Genomic DNA, 6072 nt, shown 5'->3' on the forward strand with positions numbered 1-6072 from the left:
ACCGTCAGTGTAAAGGAGAACCAGAGGGCCGTGGGGACTATCGTTTTCCTCTTTAATTATGACCGTCTGGCAAGTCCGGGGTCCAGGAAGTGTGAAGGGGGGATGAATGGAGAAAGAGTGCGGGTAAGACAGGGAGGGGCGGCACAGGAGAGACAGGAATCAAGATAGAGAGCTCTGTGTAGGAGGGCAGGGAATGTGGATGATAAAACCAGGTGTGTCCATGGAAAAGGGTAGAAGACACCTTAAATCTCCAGCATATGTCATCTTTACTCCCCTCTAATACCTTCTGCAGTCCACCTTAAATCTTCTAGACTGCAACCTCCCCAGACATCCAACATGGAAACCAGACTTCTTCCATCATGGGATAAACATTATTTTCCTATCCTACAACCCCTCCACAATGAACACCATTCTTTATTGTTCAAAGATAGGTAATTTTTTTCTTTATTGATCAGCAGTATTGAATATAATGTTGAGGCATAGTTCACCTAAAAAATGTAATGGCTGCCATCATTTGCTCACCCTCTTGTTGTTTAAAAATGGTTTGGAACACAACAGAAGATATTTTGAAGAAAGTTACTGGTTTTGTCTGTATAATGAAAGTCAACAGGGTCCCCAACAACTTTTTTTATTAAAATAATGAAAAATGTAATTGAATTGAAATGATCTTGTGTTGTTAATCCTGTTTGTTTGTTTGTTTAGGTATGTATTTTTACAGCAAGTGTTATTTTAGTATTATCTATATGTTTAAGTATTAATAAAACATTTGAATTAGCTTTTGTTTTCACTTAGATTTTAGTTTTTGTTATGTGCTTTGTAATTTTTATTAGTTTTTTTTAAATGTCTGTTTAGCGTTATTTTTATTTCAGCTTTAGTCTGAGTAATTTTACTTCTTAAACTTAAACTTATTTCAGTTAGTTGCCAAGACAATGTTTTTGAAGTTTTAAAGTGTTATTTTTAACGATTTTATGTTTAAAAATTAAGCCCTTATTGCTCATAATAAAAACGAACCAATAAAAACACAGCAGGAGACACAATAACTAATGCGTACCACTTGATAGACGAAACATAAAAAAGCTAAAACCACATCATTATTTTTTGCAACCAGGCTGGAAGTGATAACAACACCTTTCAGTGAAAAATCCATAGGGTCATTAAACCAGGTGAAGTCCAGGCCAGACCAGACCAGGTAAGGGTTATTCTGAAATGCTCCCCCCATTCCTCTGCTCCGAGTATAGTGGAGCGACACTGGGATTTGAAAGGCTCCAGGTCCAATTACTGCAGTCAGCCGCATCTGGAGTAAGTTAACAGGCCGATCCAATCCAACCGCGCCACGAAAACACACGCCCCAGTTTTGACGACACAAGGAATAATAACAATAAAAGCATATCGTGCACACACACACATAAACTCTCCAATCCAAAAAAATAATAACAGCAATAATACAGCAGGAAATGAAGAATCACAGACGCCAGGGCACAGAATCACAGAGCTTTGCGCAGGCCGTACTGTGTATGTATCAGCGTGAAATGGGGCTTTGTGAAATGTTTCGCCGAGAGGATTGTGTTTTAGTAGTGTGCATCCATGAACATTTGTACAATTAGTTTGTTTGCATGACCTTTCTACGTTGCAATAACGCAAATACAATATATTTCAGCTATATTTACTAATAGCTGCTGGGTTTAGTTCTGTGTTAAAGAACCACCCACCTCAAGCTAACGTATCTTTTCTTACTCTTTTACTGTTTATAATTAAATAAAAATTGTAAAGATAAAGTTAACAGTGTTGTTTAAGCACTTAGTGTACTAGTGTGAGGCACTGAGCAACTCATTCTTAGTTTTGTCAGACTGAGGAAGTGACACAGCTGCTAAGGTCAGCGGTAGATGCGGTGCCTGGGGGTCGTTGTCATGGCGCCCGTGTCAAGTAATAAGGTTAGAGCCTGAGACTCTTAGCAATCCTCCAAAGGCACACGTGTACACACATGCATTCTTCACAAATACACACAATTAAATAGTACTGAGCACTTTCAGACTTGCCTCACTGCAAGTACTGTTCCACAACTACACACAAACACACACATGCACACACACACACACACATTTATTAGACAAAACTGCCTTAAATAGCAGTGCTTTAAGCAACGAGTGTGAAAAGCCTTTAGGCTACAAGAGCCCTTCTATTTTAAACGTATCCTCTATAATCACTGCAATCATCTACATATCAATCTGTTGGGCTTTATTATGAAGCTGTGAAGTTGATGGAGGTATTGGTGAGAGAGAGCAATGCATGCTGGGAGTAATGCATTCTGGGCCAGAGGCATTCTGGGAGGCAGCTACCCTGCAGGCTTGGCCTCTGAAATAGCAGCATGGTTAATGGCCCTTTCATGGCTGGGCCACAAAGGCTTTTGTCTGTGTCTAATTCAGCCTATAGTGCACAGGGCAAGGAGGGCCTTAAATCCTCCCTGTACCTCTCTCTCTCTCTCTCTCTCTGAGAGACCTCTTACAAGTCTTAAATAAAAACTATATTACAGCCAAGGTAAAGAAATGGTGCACCCCCATAAAAATACATTTGCTGAAAATGTCCACATCTTGAGGCCAACCAAGACTAGATTCATTTGTTTCTTCATTAGAACAGATTCAGATAAATGTATATCATTACATCACAGTGAATCCTCTGCAGTGAATGGGTGCCGTCCAAACAGCTGATAAAAACATCACGAGAAAAGCATACAACTGTGAAGCAAAAAGCTGTGTGTAATAAACAAATGCATCAAGATGTTTTACATCAAACTGTTATTTCCGGCTAAAATACGAGTCCTCTATCCATAATTTTGCTTTCTCCAGAGAACAAGCTGTCTCGACTGAACCAGTAGAGAAATATTCACAGATCAAACATTGTTTACAAGTGAAAACAGTTCTAGCAGTTTGGTAGATTTTGGTGTGAGATGATTACAGGGGATTAACTTTTTCACTGAAGGAAGCATTATTGGATTATGACTCATATTTTGGCCAGAAATTATGTTTTAAAGTGAAAATGCCTTAAAGGTGGTTTAAGCGGTTTAAAATAAATGCTTAAAAATTCATTCGGGTGGAATAACAAACCAAATTGTAGCCAATCAGCAGTAAGGGGCGTGTCTACTCATAATATGGAGAAGAGAGCGCTCAGTGCACAGGACGGACATTAGCCAAACAACAGAAAGATAGAGATGGCGGATAAAAAGACAAGAGGAAAATGTCTGCAGAACAAAAGAAGGCTTTAGGCAAGAAGTATATATATGTACACGCATATCTCTATGGTGTAGACATCATCACTGATTATGATGAGTTCTTTAGTATTTTGTCACACCACACCACTTGCAACCAGTGTAGACATGGTGTAACATTAATTTTGCTTTGTTTCACAGATCTAATAGCTGCCTGGGTTGCGTATGTATGTGTGGGGTGGAGCTATCAAAATAGGGGCAAGATCCATTTGGGGTATGGGTGTTTGTTTTTATTTCTTCAAAAATAAGCCATGTACTAATATAATTTATATAGGTAATATAGAAAAAAATTATAAATACATTACATTTTTCTAATAAATAACTAGGATTTGTGTATACAGCAGCAAATATACAAATGCTGTAATCCTTTACACATGAAACCTCAGACCGCAGATGCACCCACATTCATTTGCACTGCGACGGTGCCAAATGAAGCTGCACATGCCAAACGTGAACCATAAATTGCAGCATAACATACACACTTCCAAACATCCGTAACTCTTTCGTCAGAGAGCCAAATCGTGTACATCACCTATAAACTTCACAAAAACCACAAAAGACAAGCCACAGACATTCCTTATTATTGCTGCCTCTCAGTTGTGGAATTATTTGGGTAAAAACAGCAAACTAATTATACATTATCACAGGCTACATATGACATCAGATATCTCCTATTAAAAGTTACCTGTGACCAATCTAATTATAGAAGAACAGGGCAACAAGTCAAACTTGTCATCAATGCACACCAAATTCAGTAATACAGTAATGATACTTAATAATTTGAGCTTTTGATTGCTATTCGTATTCGAATTCGAATACCTAGTTTCGCGACCAAAATAAAATCTATCTATCTATCTATCTATCTATAGTCAGCAGGTTCATTTAAATTTCATATATATATTTCATCCAGATACTTGAGTTATATATATATATATATATATATATATATATATATATATATATATATATATATATATATATATATATTTTTTTTTTTTTTTTTTTTTTTTTCTCTTTTTTTTTTTTTTTTTTTGATCAGACTGTACATTCACTTTAAATAAAACCCATGATCTAGGAGTTACTATTGCTATACTGAACTATTTGATTTCAGTTTCTGCAGTCACACTGTGTTGCCCCACCCACCATTGCATCTCATTGGTCCAAAATCCATCTTCTCATAACTGTACATTAAACATAAGTTTTTAATGTTTTTGTTTTTACGATTTAATTTGTACCCAAATACTCATATTTTAAGATTTCCTGGCTGTAATGGTAAAGTATGTTACAGCTAGGTCCTTTATAATATATTTCTTTTTTCTTTTTATTAGTGGTAATAGCTTAGACCCACCTGAATACTAAGACTGATGACATGATTAGAACAATGAGCGGTATTGAGGTTTCTCTAATTACTGGAGCAATTACAGCATGTGTGCATGCCAGCAGAGTGTGTGTGCAAATTGGAGAGGGTCTGATTGTTGGTGTGTCAACTGCAGCTGTGTCCACATGGGCAGAGAGCCTGCACTGCTAATATGCATGGAAGTCTAATTCATCCTCTGCTATAACATCAGCTCTCATGCCAAGCAAACCAAAAAGAAAAACATGTGGCTCTGACATTGCATGCAAAAACCAGGCAAGACCAACCACACACATCGCCATATAACAGACCCAGAGACGTTTACTTTCACCTGGGGAGCAACAGGTGACACGCAAACACAAGGTATTTAGTATTTTTAACTTACTAGTATCTATTTTTATTTTACTAGTGTATATTAGAATTACTAGTCATTCAGCAGTCTTTTTTGGCTAAACTACACTAAAAAAGATGGATTCACTTAGAAACTATTTTCTCACAGAAATTGCTAACAGTTTCACAAAAAACTAAAGTAACACAGTGAATAAGTGGAAAAACTGAAATAAAATAAAATATTATCTTCTTGTAAACTGAACTCCAATAATCTCTTTTATTAAAAAAAAAAGTATGCATTGGATACTTATTTCAGTAGTTTCTAATGAATTCAAGTCTACTGAAAAAAAGTATATATATATATATATATATATATATATATATATATATATAGTGTTCTAGGAAGTTTTATTTATAGAGGCTACATACACACACACACACACACACACACACATATATATACACACATATATGTGTGTGTGTGTGTGTGTGTGTGTGTATATATATATACACAATTATTATAATTTTTTCCTGGTGTCTTACATTTCATACAGTACAGTAGGAGGAAATAGTAAAGGAAACTAATGAAAAGTGGTATTAGTAGAATAGGAAACATAGGAAGTAGTTCAGGAAACCAATAGGAAGTAGCATTAGTATAGTAAAAAGTACTATTGGAATAGTTAGTAGTAACTTTTAAAGTTTACTATTGAATATAATGAACTAGTGAGATTAAAAAAGTAGTCATGAAAATAGTAGTCATTTTAGTCATATAGTCAAATTGTTTGTTTGTTTTTAAGAAATTCATAGGCCTAATAAAAAACTTTGCCAGTATTCCATGCTGAAATAACGGTTCAGGTGGGAGGTCTTGTAGTGCCTTTCATCACTGACCGTGTCTGTAATGGTATGATGTTTGCCAGAATGGTCGGTTATGAATGAACCCGGTGGCTATGAGAGACACATGCAGGGGTCCTCACGGTGAGGTTTTCCCGCACAACACGGCACAGCTGCGCCTGAGGGACTGTCACTTCAATAGACGGGGGTCAATGCAAGCCCTGCGGGGACGAGCGCATTCCAAATCAGGGAGAACAGAGCGGGAGGGGGAGGGGCTCCTTATCCAGCGCACGTA

Source organism: Carassius gibelio, chromosome B24, assembly GCF_023724105.1.
Source record: "Carassius gibelio isolate Cgi1373 ecotype wild population from Czech Republic chromosome B24, carGib1.2-hapl.c, whole genome shotgun sequence".
In the NCBI taxonomy this organism is placed as follows: domain Eukaryota; kingdom Metazoa; phylum Chordata; class Actinopteri; order Cypriniformes; family Cyprinidae; genus Carassius; species Carassius gibelio.